At 37.4% G+C, this 23,809-nt stretch overlaps 2 long non-coding RNA genes across 4 annotated transcripts; one reads left to right on the forward strand and one right to left on the reverse strand.

Annotated features, from left to right (window-relative positions):
* The first annotated feature begins 269 nt into the window (after positions 1-269).
* LOC133713097 (uncharacterized) lies at positions 270-2,748 on the forward strand. 3 transcript variants are annotated; one of them, XR_009847780.1, is made up of 5 exons: positions 270-503; positions 759-1,021; positions 1,284-1,403; positions 1,644-1,732; positions 1,997-2,748. It is a non-coding gene; the product is annotated as an uncharacterized LOC133713097 (long non-coding RNA). The 3 variants fall into 3 exon arrangements; XR_009847778.1 differs by having other exon boundaries at positions 1,284-1,387; XR_009847779.1 differs by having other exon boundaries at positions 1,284-1,376.
* Positions 2,749-3,602: 854 nt separating this feature from the next.
* Positions 3,603-6,217, reverse strand: LOC133711069 (uncharacterized). Its single transcript, XR_009847053.1, has 4 exons — positions 5,700-6,217; positions 5,485-5,610; positions 5,291-5,396; positions 3,603-3,809 (listed from the first exon to the last, which is right to left on the reverse strand). It is a non-coding gene; the product is annotated as an uncharacterized LOC133711069 (long non-coding RNA).
* Positions 6,218-23,809: the final 17,592 nt, after the last annotated feature.

The raw sequence follows: 23,809 nt of genomic DNA on the forward strand, positions 1-23,809 counted from the left end.
CTGGATCAGCCGATCAGATTATTAAGTGGAGGCTAACATAATGAAGATTCCTAAGCACTGATAGATCAGATATCATGTATGAATTAGTGGTAACGCTGTGGCACCATACCTAGGAATCAAAGAAGTAATTATGATTATGATCAATGATTATGTTATTTAATTAATTTTACTGTTGAACTTAATTATTTAATATTCAATTGTGGATATCCCAATAATGACTGCTATTTAACTCCGAAACAAGGATTAAAATAGGGTTAATGATAAAAAAGGTCATTCTGAAGTACTTTATTATAATTCAGGATGCACAAATATCCCCATGATAATTAAGGTCACCTATTAACAACCTGACACTGAAAATACAAATAATTACAAAAACTGCCACTGAAAGCACTCACTTCAAGACGCTAGGCCTCTCCAATTTCACATTCGACAGTTGCAGTTTGCAATTTCGTCCCCTCCGATCTCGTTTCCGCCGCCGCCTCCAGTTGGTCCTCCCTCCACAAGTACGCCTTTTTCTCCTTTTTTTTTCACTCACTCGTTCAGATCTGTTAATCGAAATCCTTCTAATTTCTGAATTCCTTTCTCATTTCATCTTCGTCGATTAAGAATCCTCTGTTTTTAAGTTTTCTTTTCGATGCAAAGCTCGTTCACTTTCATAGATTTTTTCTTCTGCCTTTTCAAATATGTTAAGCTTTCTGCTTCCTTGCTCTGTGTGATTTTCTTTTTGATGATGACAATGATGTGTTTCTTTGTTATAGGCAATTAGTTCATTTTGGCTGCAATTGATGGTGTGTTTTGGCCTCCTCCACTCCGGCGTCCTCTTCGAGAATTCCGATTTCGTTCGAGCTCGGACCCGATGACAATTACCGCCTCCAATCAGAGCCCTCCTCCAGCCAAATTCACCAACCACTGCCGCTAGCTTCCGATTGACTTTGGCGTTTTACCATGGCTGTGTTCTTTTTGGCGATCGACTGCTCTTCTCTCTTCGCATCTTGAAGCTTTTCACCAAAACCAGAAGCAGGTTGCTATAATAATATGTGTTGCATGAAGGGACATATGTTTTAGAAGAAAATAATTTGAGTATTAATCTTCAGTTGACTCATTTTCCATGCTTAATGATCATTGGAGTCCACATCCTCTCTTGTAAGTGGAAGGGGAAGAAAGTTTCTTGATTCCTAGCCTCACTAGTATAGATATATAGTCTATTCCTGAGGCCTTATTGGTGTGATCCCTGAAGTTTCTATTATTTTCTCTTTATCTGTGCTTGTTTTTTGAACATGCAGGTTATTAGCAAGCTTGAACGCCGCACTGTTGCCTACCATGAGTCAGGGCATGCATTGTTGGTGGACTAACTGGCTTCCATCTGTACTTTATAGGTACCAATCAGGTCAGACATCTTCTTGGTATATTTGTTGGTTTAGCATGAATTGCTATCTACATTACTCTAGTTGGATTTGTTTTATCATTTGTGAGAAAGGACGGACTTTAGGTCTAGTTATAGTAAAATGGTCCATAAAGTATCAGGGCCATGACTAAAGTGGTAGTACTAATTCCGTAAGTGTCTCACATGCTCTTGATGAACTTGACTAATGGAAAAATTGTATTTGTCGGCTTCTTAAATTATTCTCGTTATCATTTTTCAGGTGACATTCCTCGAATCAAGAGATAGACTTGGTGGCCGGTTTCATACTGATTACTCATTTGGTTGTCCAGTAGATATGGGAGCATCATGGTAAATTTATCTCTTGTTTACTTTTATTATAGTTTGGTTTGTACGTAGTTGCATGTTTCATAAACAAATCCTCATGAGTAGTGATGTGGTTATGTACTTTTCCCAGCCCTACATCACTCTTCACATTTTGATGAATTTGTGGCAGGTAAGGTAAAGTAGATTGATTATCTTGTTTGTTGGGCATGGGAAGTAAAACTAAATTATATGACACTTATATCTAATGCACGAATGCCTAATTTCATGTTGCTACCATATTGTTTAAAGTGTGCAGTGAAGCAAGAGCACAACCCAATTCCCTAAAAGCAAGAACATGGAAGCTTTTAAAGAGCTTGTCTCCACCTGTAATGGCTGCAGCTCTGCTCTTATCTCCAATCTTCATTACTCCTGATAATCACACTCTTGCTGGGTTTAGCTTTGTTCAGTATGTAATACTTGTTTCAGTTTCAATTTGATGAATGTTTAGTTGTAGACAAATAAAATTGTGCTTGTTGCTTTAGTGGGTAAATTTGTATTTTAGCATCAGAACCTTTTTTGGATTAGATTTTCAGTTGAAGCTCGAGTTTCTGTGCTTTGAGGGTGTCATTTTTTGCTTCATAATCAAATTGGTGAAAATCCCTCCCCTATTACTATTGCTATCATATGTTAGGAGTTGCTTCCAGTTTTCAGGTATCGCAAATGAATGGAAAGAATTGGATATTTTGAGCCACTTTTGTGTGGGTGATTTTCATCTTGATTGATAAATACTATTGTTATACACATTGCATGTCACTGTCATACACGTCACTAACCAATTATTAACCAAGTCACATTGCATGTCACTGTTATACACGTCACTGACCAAGTCACTGGCTAGTGAAGTCATTGGCCAGCTCAAGCGCCTAGTTACTGTTAACCTCATCAAGTCATACGAAAAGTCACTTATTATGTCACTGTCAATCACTAGTAAAGTCACTGTTAACTACAAGTTACTGGCAAAGTTATTGACTATGTCATTGTCAATCCCTGGCCAAGTCACTATCAATCCTTGATCAAGTCACTAACTAAGTAACTGACCATGTCACTAACCAAGTAACTGTCAGAAGCCAAGTCACTGTTAATCACATGTCGCTAATTAAGTAACTGACCATGTCACTAACCAAGTAACTGTCAGTAGCCAAGTCACTGTTAATCACATGTCACTAACTAAGTAACTGACCATGTCACTAACCAAGTAAGTAACTGACCAAGTAACTGTCAGAAGCCAAGTCACATATTAATAGCCAAGTCACTGTTAATCACATGTCACTAATTAAGTAACTGACCATGTCACTAACCAAGTAACTGTCAATAGCCAAGTCACAAGTTAATAGCCAAGTCACTGTTAATCACATGTCACTAACTAAGTAACTGACCATGTCACTAACCAAGTAAGTAACTGACAATGTCACTAACCAAGTAACTGTCAGAAGCCAAGTCACATGTTAATAGCCAAGTCACTGTTAATCACATGTCACTAATTAAGTAACTGACCATGTCACTAACCAAGTAACTGTCAGTAGCCAAGTCACAAGTTGATAGCCAAGTCACTATTAATCACATGTCACTAACTAAGTAACTGACCATGTCACTAACCAAGTAACTGTCAGTAGCCAAGTCACAAGTTAATAGCCAAGTCACTGTTAATCACATGTCACTAACTAAGTAACTGACCATGTCACTAACCAAGTAAATGTCAGAAGCCACTGTTACTGGTCAAAGTCACTGGCCAAGTTACTGGTCATGTCTATGTCACTGCCATGTCACAGTCATGATCATGTCACTGTCAATCTCTAGCCAGTGACATGTTAATCTCTTGTCAAGTCACGGGCAAAACCATTGCAATTAGCCAAGTCACTTATAAAATCATTGCAATATGATCTAATGGTTGCATTACATTAATTATACCTCAAACGAAAAAGTGTACAACCACCAACGTTACCCACCAAGGATCATGGTACACAAAAGTAGTACATGGTCAACAACTAGGAACCTTATAGATTCAAATATACACAGTTACACACTTCAGCTTTTCCGATTGCAAATTTTCTGGGCCAAGAACCTGCCACAATGAGTCAACAAGGATCCAAAATGAGTTAAAAATGCTTATTGAAGATCTTAAGTGATACCAATATAAGCAATATAAGCATAGTAGAAGAAATGGTGGTGAAAGATGTGATGACAAAAGCTACAAAACAGGTATATAAAAAGCAATTGGGATTTTATTTTGCTTTCAACTAAGCAAATAATCTGATTCATGTTCGAGGTGGACTAAATCTGAAAATGTAGATACTACTCAATAGGGCTTTGATCCAGAGGAAGTATGCAAATGGCCTAAATCACCCTAAAAATGACATGATAAAAATTACGGCATAGGGCAGCCAAATAATAAGTATCTGATATCTTTTCAACATCATCCCTGAAGAATGAGGGAAGCAAACACCAGAAATAAAGATTGACGAGAGATGATGATGATGTACCTTTTGCCTGCCAAAAAGTATATGTACTTAATGGGCTTTTGCTTAACAACAATTTTGAAACGAGAAAACAAGGTAGATCAGTATCAAATAAGGTTCATTGCATGTAATCTGGGAACTTTCTAATCTCTGTGAATGAGGATTGGTATTTGATATATATGGAATATAGCACAGCTATGATTCATTTCAGGGAAAGCACAAAAAGGATTCAAATAATGCTGTAAAATTGTACAACGAATATGAATAAAAAACAAGACTAAAGTTTGACCTCACATTGAAGTAAATGATAAAGACTAAAGTTAGCATTCAACTTTTTTCTGAAACAAGAACAAAGGCGGCAAGTCAAAACATTTAATAAATGAGTGAAAAGAAAGGTAAAAGAGTAAACTAAAAGGAGGCATTGACTCAAAACTTTGTAACTCAAACTTCTTCCTAAACACGTGCAGGTCTTGACTCAACTTCAAACAGAACTACAAGGAGGCATGAGAGATCATACGATATATACCACTCACTCGTGCATATTTCTTTTCAGTAACACAAAACATATGGGGAACACCTAACCTACAGAACAGTTCAAATATTAAACTGCTATCCAGATAGATCACATTTGAATCTCGATGAATGTCAAGAAATGTAAGCTAATACCAATTCGAGTCATAATTCATAGATACAACTGGCGTCACATCTAGGGTATCATTGCCTTTCACCAATAGTTTGTATTCTGGCAAACTGTATTACAGAAAGGGACAAGTCTCGCACAGAAATCCCCTAATTTAATCACTTAAATGACTTGACACTTTAAATACGCATAGTAAAAGTCTTCTGCAAAAAAGTAGCCTAAGAATATTCAGGTTTTCTTTCTTGCCAAATAGCCGGCTATAGCATGATTTTCATATATAATATATCTATTTCAAAGTAGGTAACATGGTAGGTTATTTCACAAATTCCATTTCCTATAGGGACCATCAGAAATTGAAGGCCACACCATTCATGAGCTAATTAGCAGGATGTAGATATGTGATGCATAGAAGCGGAGAAATCAATAGGCATATGTATATTCATTTACCTGCCAAGAATTTTCTTCAAAAGCAATCATCTTTTTTCCAATCAATACCCATCCAAAATCACCTTCCAGCGCTAAACAAGTTCTAGCATATATGCAGATGACTGCACTAAACATCAATTTATCAAACAATTTTATGAAATGCACAATTACGAAGAAGCACGAAAATAGAATTGATTCAAACAGTGGATGCCAACCTTCTTTACACCCAATCTCTGCAACTTGGGAACCTCTTCAAGCAATGGAGCCTTGGTCCGGCGAATCTTGGCAGTCAGAGCACCTGCAGATGCCATACTTTTTTCTTTTGAAGCAAGCTCCGCTTTCTGCAAATTAAGATTACTCAAATTTCAGTCTCAATTTGAAAAATAGGACCAAATAATAACTAAAATTCTACTCAATTTCATCCACCTACGTCCGGATATGACATTATCGCGTTTCAACTTCACGAACTTTTCCGGAAACCAAACAGAGATCAAATTAAGAGAATCGAGAGAGACTGAGAAAGAGACCAAACTTGAAGAGCATCTTCAATGTCGGACTTGATGGCGGAGTAGAGGTGAGCGAAGGCATGGGCACCGGAGACGTTAGAGTCTTTCTACTTGTAGATGTCGTATCGGTCGTACTTGTTGCAGATCGCGGCGAAGGCATCGTTCCCGGAGACGTTAGTCCTTCCATTCTTGCCGACGACAGCGTGTTTTGGCGGATCACGGCAGAAGAAACCGATCAAAATTGTTTGAGATCTCGAGAGAGCGAAAGAGAAAAGAACCGTGACTTTTTTCTCTGAGGAATTTTATCTCCGATCTCTGGTTCAACCTGAGGAAAGTGTAGAAGATAATGCAGTGAGATTAACGGAGAGGAAAGAGAAGAAAGATCACGAGGAAGTAGATATTAAGATTCTCTCACAAAGCTTCTCCAAGCATGTATTAGGCTTTAAGGGCAGAATAGGAATCAAAAAAATTAAAAACTGACTTTTTTTAACAGCACTCATTATTAATAAGGACTAAATTAATATTACTAACAATTCATAATGGACCTTTTTATCAAGGGGGAAACTAGGTGACTTTTTTATCATTTCACACTCTAATGTGACATTTTCCATCATTTCCCTATTAAAATATCGGTTATTACATATCTATCAAAATTTTGAAAAAATGAGATATCGGAAATATCTTAGATATCGGATTTATTCTGAAAAATATATCTTTTTTGAAATAGTCAATTTATTGGATTTACATATACATAGATATGATCAACTTCAACTACATAAAAAAAAACTCTAATTAAATGCTTCCACGAAGTTTTTGAACTACAATGAGTTAATTTCTGAAACATGGGTCCATCAAGTTTGTTTTTTTTTTTTTGTTGAAATAGCTCCATCATGAATTCTCCTCACCCAGATTCGTCTTAAGGGAATTTCTCCTCACCTGGATTCCACTACTCACTCGGGTTTCCCTCGAAGAGAATACTCCTACGTACCCAGATTCGCTTTGAGGAGATTTCTTCTCACCCATATTCGCCTTGAAGAGATCTCTCCTCACATAGATTTGCATTTAGGAAATTACTTCTCACCTAGATTCACCTTGAGTAGAGAATTTTTCCTCACCTAGATTCGCCTTGAGGGAATTTCTCTTCACCCAAATCTGCCTTCAGAGGTTTAATTTCGAGATATTTTTCCCAAACAATTTAATTTGCCTCTTTATTAGGTCATATCCTGACTAGAAACCATGGTTAAAATTTTACACCCCCACATAACCTCCATTTTCCATAATGTATGTTTATTGTTAATAACTAAGTTTTTTTTTCTTTCTATTCTTTTTGTTTTTTTTTCATATTATTTTACAGATATTTCTTTATTTTATCATGATATATCCTAAATATGTTATATATCAAAGATATTTGACGATATCGGAGAAAATTCGCATAAACGGGGGAAAATAAGATATATTGGTCTCTCCAAAAAGGGAGATATCGAGGGATATATCGGGAATATCATAGATATTTGAATCCTTGCTCTGATCTAGTACTTGATTCTCTGGTAAGTTCGATTACTTCTATTAATGTGAAATTAGGGTTGATCTAAAGAGAGAAGTAGTGTAAAAACCGCATCAGTGTTAGGGTTGTTATGAATACTACAATATTGCATTCAACACAAAGAACTAGGCAGTCAATTTGCATTTTTTTGAAGTTAGCCGAATTATACATATTCTAGAATTTTTCAATTAAAAATAAGCCAAATTATACAAAAATAATAATAAAAGAAAATATTTTTTCATTCTGATTTTTTAATGAAAAATCAACTTTAAGATTAATTTTGAATTTTATATTTTTTAATTAAAAGATTATACAACTAATAGTCACAAACATCTCAAAAGTAATTATTTACACTTTTTATTTATTAAACAACTTTGTTTTGTATATTCAAATGGTAATATTTGGAGAAAATTATAGTTCACCTTGATCTTTTTCTTCCAAATTTGTGTTTTAGAAGTCATATTAACTACATATAAGATATATTGATATTTATATATCTGTATTTGAGCATCCGTAATTTTCCTTACATTTTGTTTTAAACACGTACGTATCGAGGTTTGGATTTCTGGGTTGAAACTGATGTTGGGTAAGTTTCTGATCTCCAATGTTCACACCCAAAATGGTCTCGCACAAGCTGCTATTAAAAGACTTCAAATGGTTGCTAGAGCATTGGTTATGCGCACCAATCTCCCTGTTTCTACTTGAGACTATGCAATATTGCATGTAGCTATGCTTACTCGTTTGAGGCCCACTAGCACTCAGCTTTTTTCTGCGTCCCAGATGGTTACTGGGTATGAGCTTGATGTCTCACACTTACGCATATTTGGGTGTGCAGTTTCTGTACCAATTGCCAATTTCGCCGCCACAACGCACCAAAATGGGTCCTCAAAGACGATTAGGCATTTATGTTGGATATGACTCTCCAACAATTATCCGCTATTTAGAACCTTTGACAAGCGATCTCTTTACCACTAGATTTGCAGATTGTCACTTTGATGAGACAGTCTTCCCGTCTTTAGGGGAGATAAGAACACAAATGTTCAACAGGAACGACCAGAATTGTCGTGGTCTGTCTCCATTTTAATTGTCTCATCTTGATCCCCGAACTGCACAGTCCGACATTGAAGTGCGGAGAATTCTCAATCTTCAGGACGTAGCAGATTCGATGCCTGATACGTTTACTGATATCGCTAAAGTGACGAGATCACATATACTTGCTGCAAATGTGCCTGTAAGGATTGATGCCCCTACAAAGAGAGGACATGACGCCACCCCATGCAGAAGGCCCACAGGTTCGATGGATTCTCGCCCAAGAAAGAAAGCGAGTTTGGCACAAAATAATCCCTTAATCATCGACGTTAATAATCTGTCTCATCATAATATTCTGGATTAGGGTTATGTCCAAGAGACATCATTGAGGGACGCTCCAATGTCAGAACCAATTTAAGAGAACAGAGAGATCTCAATGAATTACACTAGTGTACATGAGACGTTGAATGGAGACTCTATTTCTATTGATGATGCCTTTGCATATTCTGTTGCAAAAGGAATTATAGAGTATGATGTTATCGAACCTCGCTCTGTTGAAGAATGTCAACGAAGAGAGCATTGGCTTAAATGGAAAGATGCGATCCAGGCTGAATTGGATTCACTAGCAAAGAGGCAGGTATTTGAGCCAGTAACGCTGACACCTCCAAGTGTAAAGCTTGTTGGCCATAAGTGAGTCTTTATTAGAAAGTGTAATGAGAAAAATGAAGTTGTTAGATATAAAGCCCACCTTGTGGCGCAAGGTTTCTCACAACGCCTTGAAATCGAGTATGAGGAGACATATTCTCCCGTAATGGACGTTATAACGTTCCTCTTCTTTGTCAGTTTGGTAGTTTTCAAAAAACTTGACATGCAGCTTATGGATGTGGTTACAACATATCTCTATGGGGATCTAGATTCAGAGATATATATGAAGGTTCCAGATGGACTTCAATGACCCAAATCAAGTGGCTCTAAACCACAGAGCACATATTCAATAAGATTAAAATGCTCACTATATAGATTGAAACAATCTGGATGGATGTGGTATAACCATCTAAGTGACTACTTGATTGCAATTGGGAAGGGATATGTCAACAATGAAATATGCCCATGCGTGTTCATTAAAAGGACAAGTTTTAGATTTGCAATTGTAGCAGTTTATGTTGATGACATGAGCCTAATTGAAACTCTAGATGAGTTAAAGGAAACTGCTAAGTACTTGAAATCTGAATTTGAGATGAAAGATCTTGGGAAAACACGGTTTTGTCTCGGGTTAGAAGTACTCGAGCACCGTAGTGATGGGATATTGATCCAGCAGTCAGCATATGCTCAGAAATATTAAGGTGCTTTAATGAAGGTAAAGTGAAGCCCGTGAGTACTACCATGATTGGCCGTAGTCTTGAGCCTGGAAAAGATCCGTTTAGTCCAAAGTATGAGGACGAAGACATTTTAGAGGCTGAAGTGCCCTATCTAAGTGCAATAGGTGCATTATTGTATTTAGCTCAATGCACAAGACCAGACATCTCATTCACAGTGAACTTGTTAGCTAGACATAGCTCTGCATCAACATGCCGCCATTGGACTGGTGTAAAGGCAATCTTTCGATACTTAAAAGGTACGATCGATATGGACTTGTTTTATCCCTATAGAGAGAAAAGGAATGATGGAAGAATGAGATTGGACCTCATTGGCCCAAGTGGTGCCGTCTAAGACCGTGTGACCGGCCATGTTGCCGGCGGCGTGGCCAGCGTTACCCCTTCCACTCCATCAAAACGATGGTGATGTTTTGATGAGTTTTGCTGATGCATGGTACCTCTTTGACCCTCACAAAAGTCGCTCCCAAACCGGTTATGTCTTTACCATAGGAAAGCATTGCGATATCTTGGAGGTCAACAAAACATACCCTTGTTGCTACTTCATCAAATCATGCAGAGATTATTGCTCTACATGAAGCTGTGCGTGAGTGCATATGGCTAAGGTCTGTAATCAGACATATTCGAGGAACTTGTGGTTTGAAGTCTACCACAGATGAACCTACATGCATTTATGAGGATAATGCAGCCTTTATTGAACAAATGAAGTTAGGTTTCATCAAAGGTGACAACACCAAACATATATCGCCTAAGTTCTTTTATAATCAACAACAACAATCACTTCTAAAGATTGAAGTGAATCAAATCGTATCAGAGGATAATGTAGCAGACTTATTCACTAAGTTGTTACCCAAATCCACCTTCAAAAAACATATTCAAAATATCGGATTGAGAAAATTATCCCAACTCCCATGATTATAGCAATCAGGGGGAGATGTCGACATCAAGGGAAGACATGATGTCTAAATGTTCGATCTCGAAGAGTGAAGGACGTGTTGTACTCTTTTTCTCCTCCTCGAGGTTGTTTTTGTCCCACAGAGTTTTTATTACTCGAGCAAGGTTTTTAACGAGGCAACGATTGAAGCGTCATTACCAAGTTTGAGCGGCACAAGGGGGAGTGTTAAAGAATGTTGACTTTTGTGTGCCTTGTCAAACTAGGATTAGTTCTATAGTTGTAATATGAGAGAATTCTCAATTCAAATTAGAATAAAAATCTTTCTACTCCAAGAAATTGTACTTTGTAATCCCTATATATAGGGCTCCTATTATCAATGAATACACGCAACAATTCTCTCGAATCTCTTATTCTTATACAAGTTTTTATATCAAGAATTCAAGATGGGCCATACATCAAGATGATAGAGTTTTACGAATTAGCAGCTTTGAATATTGGCCATGCATTAATTCTTTGGACGTCCCAGAACACTAATTGTATTTTATCACATGAATTTTTCCTGTTGATCGAGAAGAAATTTAACTTATTACCTGTCTACAGAGTATATGGTAAAGAATATTTGTTTTTTTTTCCTTGCAGAAAACCTAGCAAGAAGCATTATTGCTTCGGCGAAACAAATGGTATTCCATGCAAGTGAAAATAGGAAAGAAATCCCCCAAGATCCAAAGAAAATGGGAAAGAAACCTTCTGAATCTCCTTTTCTTAGCTTCAGCTCGTCTACGCATGATTGATCGACAAGTGTAAATTGAAACGTAAGTTTCTCAAAACAAATAACCAGCATTGTCAAAATTAACTCATGCGTTCTAACAAAAAATTTCTGTATTAAGATATAGTAAGTTCTTCCATCACTAAACACAAACCAATGATTACATAAGATATAGCCAGAGAAACATGTAAACAAGAAAGTGTTCAATAGATCAAAGCACAACAAATGAAATTGTTATTTCCTAGCTAGCTAGTGCGATATTATCTAACTACTCCTTCGAGCTTCTTGGTCGAAATTCGTGTTCAAGTTTTGTCCGCCAAAAGAGTCATTGTATCTTGGAGAAGGTTGGCTCTTTTTTGGAGCTGGTGGACACGAACGGCCTTCACATGAGCGGTCTTCATGTGAATGGTCTTTCTTCTTGTCTCCGGCCATCGTCCACTTGTTGTCTTCTTGCGACGATTTAGTCTTGTGAGATTATTAGCTAAGTACCAATCAAAGTTTCAAACCCAAAGTGCTTTAAGAATAAATTGTGAAGAATACAGAGCCCAAGACCTCTTTATATAGATAATTTCTTTACCAGATCCAAACGGATTCCTAGCTAGTAAAGCTGAGACAAAGTCTTTGCTAAACAAACCAGGAAAGAATAATATTACATCCCAACACAAAAAGGAAAAGCATTTTTTTTTTTGTGCGAAAAATTGAAAAAACAAAAAAATCTCTGATGTCTTCGTATACATGAATGTGGTTAAGCTATGTGCTTTGTTTCCCCAAGTTTCTTCATCTGGAGATCCAAACTACAGAAATGGCTAAGCTACTTACAGCTTTGGTTCAGTTCTAGTGAGCGTTCATTAAACAATAGTTATGAACATAATCAGCTCAATCTGTTATATCAAATAATTTGTTGTACGTACATCATAAATTAAACTAAAGTAGAAAAATTCAACACATATGCTGTTACGCTCACTCTTAAGGATAAGAACCCAAACGTGCACAGATATGGATAGAGGATAGTTTGGGGGACTTGGACATGTTTCATGTCATTAGACATTTGTTATTAATTAGATATTTTGTGATTGATCATGTGTTTATGCGTTTAAAGTCGTAGGGTATATATAATTAAAGGAAATAGTGTAACCTTTAATATATACACGGGAGGATCCAAACTTCTTGTATTGAAATTAATGGTGAAGTTTAAAATGTGAAAAATGCTCATTTTTAACGTCGTTTTAAATTTATTTCGTGGATATAATATCAAAGGTTTTGCCGATTGAATCAAGATGAATGTCTTTAATCTCGGTGCCCTAGATAGGTGTTTAATTATTTGGTTGATGTTTAACTAGGGTGGATCAATATATATGAGATTCAAGCTCAAACTGTATTGGATAAAGATTTGGACGAGGATTGAGGACTAAAAGGAGTTACTCAAGATGGTGACATGTAGTTGTCACTTGGTACAGACATGATGCCAAAAAGTTGAGAGATATTGGCGGTTTAGAAGAGTTTTTATTTCCAAAATTTTGATCGAGTGATTCTGGCTTCACAATACTAGGAAGAGTTTAAGCTTTACGCTTCATGCAGGGATCATTGTCAAAACATATAACTACAGTCTTGAACCAAAAAAGGATCTCAATTACACGGATCTCATCCAGTAAATCATTTTGTTTTTGAATTCGATAAAGTTTGAGTTAGCTTCGATTTATGCGATGTTTTCAATTGATCTGTGCTATTATACAGAGTCGGTCTGATAGAAAGGGACTTGTGGTAGAAAAGAACTTGATGTCAATTAAAAAGGTTGAGACATGCTGGTGGTATAGCAGAGTTTGTATTTCCAAAGTGTTGATCTAGTACGTGATTCTGGCTTCGCACTAGAATACCTTGGAAGATTCTGAACTTTTGCTGCATGCTAAATCATCGACAAAGCATAGAACTACAAGCTTAAACCAGAGATCAATCTCAATTACAGGGGATTTCATTCAGTTTTTCATTTTGTTTTTTGAGCAGCTACACACAAAACTTTAGTTAGCTTTGGATGTTTTCAATTAATCTGTCCTATTACCGATTCCACCTGCTACAAATTGGTTAGTCAGTCTTAAGGGTCTGCAAGTCAATAAATCTGTAAGCTCCCACGTACTGATCAAATTTTCGCTAGTATTCAATTCGTAAATACGTACCACCTTCCTCAACTGTGTTCTAGGTTTTTTGGGGTGTGATGGCTAATTGTTGTTTAATGTTATGACATATAATTATATATTTCTTTCTTTAATTTTGAAGATTGTAATGTTTAGTTTATTCTTCTTTGTTGCTGTCCAAGTACTATCAGCTCTCTTATCGGACTTATCCTACCTTCACCTTGTAAACAAATCAGTACTCTGAGTAATATAACAGCAGCAAGCTTTTTGCCACATATTTTGTTCTCATCTTTGTTTGTTGTGTTTTTAATTCTTCTCCCAATAGTTTGATTCCAGTATCAAAATGAGTACAGATAAGAGAAAAAGCAATGAAAGAGCTGAAAGGTAAGGTAGAAATTCAAGCAATAATTGAATTAAAGCTCAAAATCAGAGAGCAGAAACTGATGATCAAGTTATGCAAAGTATTTATATCCCAGTCAAATCCAGAAAATATTTATATTCCGGATAGATATAGGTGCTGTTTGTTGCCTATTTTACTTGTTTAATTTGTGTGTGTGTGCTAGGAAAATTGAATTAAGAAGAGAAGGTTGACATTTGTACTTATTGGGTAATACCCACTCAATAATAGTTCGTGAGTAATAATCACTGGGTAATACCCATCAAATAATTTGTGGGTATTGGTATTACCCAATTCATTTCTAAATGGTCAAACTCATACCCACCCATTTACCTGCTTTCAATATAGACTTTTTTTTTTTGGAAAATTTCGCAAACAGTACACCAAGACCAAGTAAAGGCTACTAATAATTCTTATACATAAAGTTCCAAACCAAACATTTCGGTACACGAAATCTGAAACTCGACCCACTATCAGTACACGATGTCAATTTTTGACACCAAAATGTCCATTATGCCCTCAGTTTTTTTTTTTTTTTTTTTTCTGTTTTTTTTGTTTCCTTCGTTTTTTCTGTTATTTTTTTTTCTTCCTTCGTTTTTATCTCTTTCTTTCTTTTCACATGACTAAATATTAGCTGAGTTACAAATATAAGCTGTAGGACCATAAATCTCACTAATTGGAGGGCAAGGGCGGCGTTGGAAGCAAGGGAGTGAGCCCGGAAGAAGGAAGAAGAAAGAGATAAAAACGGAGGAAAAAAAAATAACAGAAAAAACGAAGGAAAAAAAAATAACAGAAAAAAAAATTTATTAAAAATAAAAAGAACTGAGGGCATAATGGACATTTTGGTGTCAAAAATTGACGTCGTGTACTGATAGTGGGTCGAGTTTCAGATTTCGTGTACCGAAATGTTTGGTTTGGAACTTTATGTATAAGAATTATTAGTGGCCTTTACTTGGTGTACTGTTTGTGAAATTTTCCCTTTTTTTTTTAATAAATTTAAGGCTTTCATCCTATTGAAGGCCGGTATTTTTTTTAATTTAAAATACTTACTACTTTTTTTTTTTTTTTGACAAATACTTATTATTATTGTTTGGGTGTTTCTATTCATACCTCCAAAATTAGCATTTGGATCTCCTTGTATATTAGACCTCTAACTTACTTTTTTAAATACTTAATTTGCTAAGTACACCTCCCTAATTTTCCCTAAATGCCATTAGCCCATATAATCATCAAACTTAGGGTTCTTCAACAAAAACATTGAATTTCAAGCGACCACCGGGTGAGTTCCACTCCCATGCTTCAACCACCAAACGTAAAGAACTTTTCTTGAGAGTCTAACACAATTAAGGAGAGCTATTGCTAGCTAATGATTATGGCAATGGATTTATACCTATTTGAACGTCACTGCTTTGAGTAATAGGAAGATGATCGCATCTCATATTAAAACTGAGGTTTAACCTCAGGAATGGGTAGTCAGAATTCATTTCAACGAGAAAGTTCCCATTGTTATACTATTTCTTTTGAAAGTCTGAACAAAGGTGTTGCATGAGGTTCAAAACATGCCATTCATCTTGATTAGGATTCTAACATGACGACAAAAAATGATGAAAAAAAATGCAGATGAAAACTTAAGAACATGAGCATGCACAATTACATGGTAATGAAAAGACTAAAGATCTGGATAAAGACTAATGGCCACAACCAGGCTCCCATATAATAGATACAATTTTAAACATCACTTTTACGAAATTGTCTGCATATGATTTTAGGTAGGTTTTCAAAATTGATTCTTGAATCACGAAAAAATGAATATAATTACGATAAAATTTGAAGTTGTAATATGTGAAATCTAAATGACAGAAAAAGAATAGCTTTTTCTTCATCTTCTTCTTCTTTTTTTTGCCGGGTAAAATGAAACATGAATACATAGCTCGGTTTGTCAAAGACGGTGGGGAGGTAAGAAGAGAATTTATATTTATTATTATCATTTTTTCATGTTGTGTCTTTATTTGTCATTTTATGTGAGTTGACAAAGTCAATCATTACTTCAAAAAAGTAAGAGGTCCAAATGTTAATTTTGGAGGTATGAATAGAAGCTCCCTTATTGTTTCTCTTTGATCTGAATATTGGCAAAGCTCAGTCTTTGGATTACTCTCATCAAAATGACCAAATCTGACTCTCCCCTCACTCCTTGTTGACTGAGGCTTTAGTCCTATACATGATTTAACATGTAAATCAAGGAATTAGTTCCATTTTAAGACCTTGCACTTAGGATCTTGCCGCAATGCTTACAAATTGCTTTCTCTTCCCCCTTGATCATTTTTACTTCGAAATTGTACCCCATACTGCCGCTTTCCTCCTTCTTTTGCGTGGAACACTTTGCTCCACATCCTCATCCACTATGTCATTATTAGCACAGCTATATGACACATCTTCCTTGCTGCAAGAAGTAAAATATAGGTTTCAATGAAAACAGAAAGAAGAACAAGTCCTAGCATCTTAAACAAATTAGTTACACAAAGCGGGAGAGCCTTTGAGGCTGAAATGCAAAACAATAGCAACCAGGGGCGGAACCAGGATTAAGAGTTTTTTTTTGGGGGGGGGGGGGGGGGGGGGGGGGGAGGGGGGAGGGGAACACATTCGTTGTCATTCTAAATGAAGTATTTGGTATTAATACCAAATACCTCAATGAAGTTCTTGCCGGATCAAAAATATTCATTGTTTGATATATATCTTACAAAATTAAATATCAATCAAATATAAAAGGTAAGATTAAGGAAATTCATTCATTGAGGTATTTGTGGTGGGGGGTTCAAATATAGTATAGCTCTAATAATTAAGGTATTGAAATCGGCAAAGAGTCAGCTAATTAAGGAAGTGATCATATTGGCAGGACTTTCGATTAAACTATCGATCTTAAGCTAATTCTTTAAGCACCAGATAGGACAAAAACCCCCAATGTCGAAACCCAATAGAGAAAACTAAGCACAATCAAACTAGCAAATACAAAAACATGATAGCTCACAACTATTACAATTAGAAAAGATAAACAACCAGAACCCGGCCAGCAGAGCAAAGCAACTCATTCAGAACAAACCCATTGGAGCAGAAGCAAATTAATATCAATTTTTTAACATGCAGCTAAAGATGAACATTTCGGAACATAAACTATTATACAGAATCAAAACCCCAATTAGAAATGATAAACATACTGCTAATTCAATCAATACAGACAAAGCAAAAAAGCAAAATTGAACACACCCGAGCCTGCTTAGTAGAGGGAGACGAGTCTGAAAGTCTTGCTCGCAGCGCAAACTAGAGACCGAGGATTGGATTTTCACTGGTTACGCTGGAGAATCCGATCTCCAGCGAGGTTGAGATTCACCGGCATTGAGACTGAAGAATGGAGAGCGAAGAGATAGGGTTGAGAAGGTTGTGCCATAAATTGAATCGCGGCTTTAATTTTCAAAAACCAAAATTTTGGGTATCTGGGTAAAATATTATCCATACCCAACTCATTTTTCTATGAGTATTTTGTAATTACCCATACCCATACCCATACCCATACCCATATATACCCATAAACTAACACGGTATCTGGGTAAAATATTATTCATACCCAACTCATTTTTATATGAGTATTTTGTAATTACCCATACCCATACCCATATATACCCATAAACTAACACCCATACTCGTTAACTAATACCCACACCCATGGGTTTTAATGACATTCTCAGAAGCAAAGTGTGTTTGCTAGGAAATTGAATTAAGAAGAGAAGCAAACACAAAGTTTGGAATTTTGTTTTTAGATGTGTTTGGTTTGTAGAAAAGTAGAGAACAAAATGGGAATGGATAACTAATTTGAAGTAAGGTAAATAGTTATCCAAGGCTTGTCTGTGTTGGAACTTGGATGAAGGATCTTTGTTTTATGTTTCTTGGGAACTTTGCTTTAGAAAATATGATGTAGTTATCTGACTTCTGTGACTATGAATGTTATTGTTTGAAGTAATGGATGGGAGAGTTTATACCTTATTAATAGTATCTCTTATGTAATACACGAAGTCAGGTGCTCGTTTTTGGGAATGTTTAGTTTAAGGTCCTTGATTCAAAGCACCAAAATAAACAAAAATTATCTCACTTACCCCAACAACAGATTTTTATTCCCACTACCCCGATTTAAAATAAAATAACAATTCTGCCCTCCATCTAATTAAACAACTACTTTATGCCTCTCTCTCTCTCTTTGTATACTGTTTCTGCAAAGGATGAGGAGCCGGATCCGGTTTCGCTTAACGCCAGTGGCTCGCCCATGCCCAGGCCGCCGTGGGCCGAAACCTCGACGAACTGGGATCAGTTTCCTCTGCCGTCCACCTCGACTGCATCTCCGATTCCGGTTCCGTCCTCCTCTCTCATCACTAAGAATTCACTGACCTCTTCTCCATCTGCAGCGACGCCTTTTTCTGCTCCAGAATTCAGCTTTGCCTCACTATCAGGCCACAATCGGAAAACCGGAGCGACTGATGGCTTGTTTCTGTTTTTTTTTTTTTCCTTAGTAAGAAGATTCTTATGGTTTTGACATTTGACCAACTAATGGCTGCTTTTCTTTTTCTTTCCTTTAATTATCTATTGTGTGACTGAGCTGCAACTCTCTCGCTTTTTTTTTTTTTTTTTTTTTTATGTTTTTGGTAAAATGGGGGCAGAATGCCCAAAAGGAAAGAAAAAATGGAAGAAAAAGAAAGTTCTATTGGGGCAATAGAAGTCTGTTAAAGGTCTATTGGGGGGCAATAGACGTTTTGAATTGATGTAATCTCCTCTTTTCTTTTTCTTTAATCAAAGTTTTATTTGTCTAATTTTAAGAAGATTAGTTCTCATTCCGGTGACCGAAAACTCTATTAGGGGGCAATAGACGTCTATTGGGGTAATAAACCATTCCGGTGACCTATGAGATCTCCGACGACCTCTTTGGGGACCTCCTGTTGGAAAACTTGATTGAAAGCTATAATTGACACAAAGTGGCTACTGAATGACTTCGATCTATTATTCATTGACTGAGGGGAATATAAATAGCAATACATAAAACAAACTTCTCAGAAAAAACTGGAATCCTAATCTCTCAAGTAAACAAACCCGTCTACTGTTGAGATACTCCTAAAGACCAGGTAAACTGCTATTGACTAGATAAACTCCAGTTGACTAGAACAACTAGTACTTATTCAAATAACAAATCAACAAATAATAAACAAACTAACCAACAAACATCCCCCCTTAAACTGATGCCTTAAATTTCTTTAAGTATCAGTTTACATAGAAAGCTCCAGCAACCTTCATCTGCTCCATTGCCAACCACTTCTTTCCTTGAACATACACCCAGTAGACCTCGGAGTTTTACAAACACAGCTGACCTAAGAGGCTTGGTCAGTATGTCTGCAAACTGATCTTCCGTTTTGCAATGAACCATATCAATCACACCAACCTTGCACAAATCACGCAAGAAGTGGTATCTAACATCTATATGCTTGCTCCTTCCATGAAAAACCAGATTCTTTGAGAGCTTGATTGCAGATATGTTGTCGCAATAAATTGTCGTTGGACCTTGTTGCTCATAACTCAACTCCTCAAGTAACTTCCTCAGCCAAATGGCCTGACTAGCACAAGCTGTTGCTGCGACAAACTCAGCCTCCGTAGTTGATAGGGTCACAATTGGCTGTTTCTTTGAAGCCCATGAAATTGGTCCTGACCCCATCATAAAAACATAAGCAGATGTGCTTCTTCTATCATTAACATCACCAGCATAATCACTATCTGTGAATCCAACAAGCTCTGACTTTTCTCCCCTCTTATAAAGAACACCAAAATCAAATGTACCTTTTACATAGCGCAAGATTCTTTTTGCAGCAGAGAGATGTTGCTCTGTTGGACGTTCCATAAACCTGCTAATGAGACTTACTGAAAGCATGATATCAGGCCTTGTGGCTGTAAGATACATCAGACTTCCAACAATTTGCTTAAAGAACGTGCTACCAACTTTCTTGCCATCAGGATCCATAGTCAACTTCAGTCCCGGTTCTGCTGGGATTGCAATTGCATTACAATCCTTCATCTCAAATTTCTCCAAAACCTCCAGAGCATACTTTCTTTGTGTGATGAAAATTCCAGCCGATGATTGTAGTACTTCTATACCAAGAAAATAGTGCAATCTTCCCAGATCAGTCATCTCGAACTCAGCCATCATAGAGTTCTTAAATTCAGCGAACATATCATCATCATTGCCTGTATAGATGAGGTCATCTACATACAAACAAACCACCAAAAACTTTCCTGCAATTCCAGATTTAATGTAGAGCGTATGCTCATATGGACACCTTTGAAAGCCAGCATTAGAAAAGTAGGTATCTATACGACTATACCAAGCACGTGGTGCTTGTTTTAGACCATATAGAGCCTTCTTTAACCTATATACCTTCTCCTCACTTCCCTTTTTCACATAACCAAGGGGTTGATCAATATATACCTGCTCTTGAAGATCTCCATGCAGAAAAGCTGATTTCACATCAAGTTGGTAAATAGGCCATGAGTGTTGTGCAGCCATCGAAATCACAAGTCGAATGGTATCCATCCTAGCCACTGGAGCAAACACTTCCTTATAATCCACTCCAAACTTCTGTTTGTACCCTTTTGCAACCAACCGTGCCTTATGTTTGTCCACTGCACCCTTTTCATTGAGCTTGGTTTTATACACCCATTTCACACCAATTGTTTTCTGCCCTTTCGGAAGGTCCGTCAGCTCCCAGGTATCATTCTTCTCTATAGCTTTGATTTCTGAATCCATGGCTTTCTGCCACTTAGGTTCCTTCACTGCTTCTTCAAATGCTATAGGGTCACAGTCTGCAAATAAGGCAAAATGAGCAGCAGTATCATCATCAGACAACTCACCTCCACTTTCATAATCCATCATCCATGCCGGCCTCTTTCTTGTGCGTTGAATTCTTGTACTAGATGGATCTGTTGACTGGCCTTCATTTTGATTATTAGCAGATGAATCTTCATTAGATAATTGCAGCTGCTGGTTTGACTCTCTCTCAGTTTCTTCTTCATCAGGGGACACAGAAACTTGCTGCGGCTCCATTTCATTCCATTCCCATGAGTTTTCTTCATCAAACACCACATCACGACTGATAGTTAACTTGTTGGTAGCAGGATCGAACAACCTGTACGCCTTAGATTCCTCACTGACTCCAAGGAAGACACATTTCAAACCTTTGTCATCAAGCTTTTGTCTCTTCTCATCTGGAACATGTGCATAAGCTAGGCAACCGAAGACTTTGAAATGATCAACAGATGGTTTGTTCCCAGTCCAAGCTTCTTCTGGTGTCTTATCTTTAACAGCAAGAGTGGGGCTTCTATTCAGAACATGAACACTCCAATTAACTGCTTCTGCCCAAAAACTCTTTGGAATATTTCTTTTCACCAACATGCTTCGCACCATGTTCAAAACTGTGCGATTTTTCCTCTCTGATACACCATTTTGCTGTGGTGAGTATGCCGCTGTAAGTTGTCTTCGTATTCCATGCATTGCACAAAAGTTTGCAAAATCATGTGAGTTATACTCACCACCACGGTCTGTACGAAGTATCTTAATGGTCTTCCCAGAAGCATTCTCAACTGAGGCTTTAAATCTTTTAAACATAGAAAGAGCTTCTGATTTATGTTGCAAGAAATAAACCCAAGTCTTTCTACTACAGTCATCAATAAAAGTAATGAAATACCTCTTATTGCTGTTTGATGATGGACTGATCGGTCCGCATATATCAGAGTGGACCAGCTGCAACACATCCTTAGCCCTCCATGCATTCCCTCTTGGAAAGGAATCTCGATGTTGCTTCCCAATAACACATTCTTCACAAATTCTTGATGGACAAATGATTTTAGGAAGGCCTCTCACCATATGTTTCTGCTGCAAGGTCTTTAAGCCATTGAAATGCAAGTGTCCATAGCGAAGATGCCATAACCAAGTTGCGTCATCCACCTTTGTACTAAAGCAACTTTGAATATCATTCACAATATGTAATGGAAACAACCGGTTACCAGTCATGTTGACTTGTGCAATTAAACCTCTTACTGGATGTTGAATGCGACAGCAGCCTCTTTGCATGATGACAGTGTACCCTTTTTCTTGCAACTGACCCAAACTTATCAGATTGCTTGTTAACTCTGGAACATAAAATACATCACATATTTTGATAATGTGATCACCAATTTTCAGCTTGATATTTCCCTTCCCCATGACAGATATTCTAGAATTGTTTCCAAGCTTCACAGTCTCATTAAATGACTCGTCCAATTCAGAAAATAAAGACTTGTTACCGCACATATGGTTGCTGCAGCCAGAGTCCAGGTACCACAAGTTCGACTTTGCCTCCTTATCATGATAGGCCATCAACAAGGTTTCTTCTTCTTTCTCTTCTTTCTCAGCAAAGTGGGACTTCTCTCCTCTGTCATAGCGCAAATTAGCAGTACATTCAGACTTAAAATGACCATACCCATGACAGCGGTAGCACTCAATGTTGGACTTGTCAAAACCTCCTCTACCTCTGCCACTGCCATCCCGGTTGCCTCTACCTCCTCTTCCTGTCCATGCACCTCGACCTCTGCCCCTTGAGAATTCACCATTAGCTGCAACCTTCAAAGCAGCCTGCTCCGCTTCAGTACTCCGATTGAGTTTTTGCTCATGAACAAGCAACGAACTCTGCAACTCATCAACTGACAGCTCATCTATATCCTTGGATTCTTCAATGGAGCAGACTATGTAGTTAAATTTCTCAGTCATAGAACGGAGAATTTTCTCCACTATGGTGACATCTTGCATCCGGTCACCATGTATCCGCATCTTGTTGGCAATTGACATAGTCCTTGAAAAGTAATCTGAAACAGACTCACCATGTTTCATTTCAAGAGTCTCAAACTCTCTACGAAGTGCCTGGAGTTGCGAACGCTTAACCCTTGCATTCCCTTGGTACTTTTTCTTCATTGAATCCCATATTTGCTTAGATGTGTCCTTCACCAGAATGGTCTCAAGGACAGAACGATCAATTGCTTGGAATAGGTAATTCTTTACCTTGAGATCCTTCAGCTTCAGCTCTTCCAATGTTCTCCTCTGTGCAGCCGTCATCACCTCTCCGGCAGGGGGTTCTGCGATTCCGGTTTCAACGAGGCTCCAATACTCCTTTGACCTCAAAAAATTCTCCATTAGCATACTCCAATGATCATAGTGACCATCGAAGCGAGGGATGGAAGGTTGTAAATAGTTGTTGTCTGCTGACATACTTGCTGCTGCAAGTCACAAAGCTTCTGCTTTCTTTACCTCAGGCCCAGTGGGGGCTCTGATACCACAATGTTGGAAAACTTGATTGAAAGCTATAATTGACACAAAGTGGCTACTGAATGACTTCGATCTATTATTCATTGACTGAGGGGAATATAAATAGCAATACATAAAACAAACTTCTCAGAAAAAACTGGAATCCTAATCTCTCAAGTAAACAAACCCGTCTACTGTTGAGATACTCCTAAAGACCAGGTAAACTGCTATTGACTAGATAAACTCCAGTTGACTAGAACAACTAGTACTTATTCAAATAACAAATCAACAAATAATAAACAAACTAACCAACAAACACCTCCGGCGAGGTTTTCAGAAAAATCCGGTGGGCGGCGGGCGTTGGCCGGAATCCGGCGACCGGTGATCGATGACCAGAATCCAGAGAAGTCTCTTATGGTTTCTCTCTTTTCCATTCTCTCTCTCTCTCTCTCTCTCTCTCTCTAAGTAACAAAGGGGTGAGGATAAAATAATCTTAAAAAAAAAAAAAAAAAACTTAATGGGGTATTAGGGAAGACTTCCT

This window comes from Rosa rugosa, chromosome 5, assembly GCF_958449725.1.
Source record: "Rosa rugosa chromosome 5, drRosRugo1.1, whole genome shotgun sequence".
NCBI classification, from domain to species: domain Eukaryota; kingdom Viridiplantae; phylum Streptophyta; class Magnoliopsida; order Rosales; family Rosaceae; genus Rosa; species Rosa rugosa.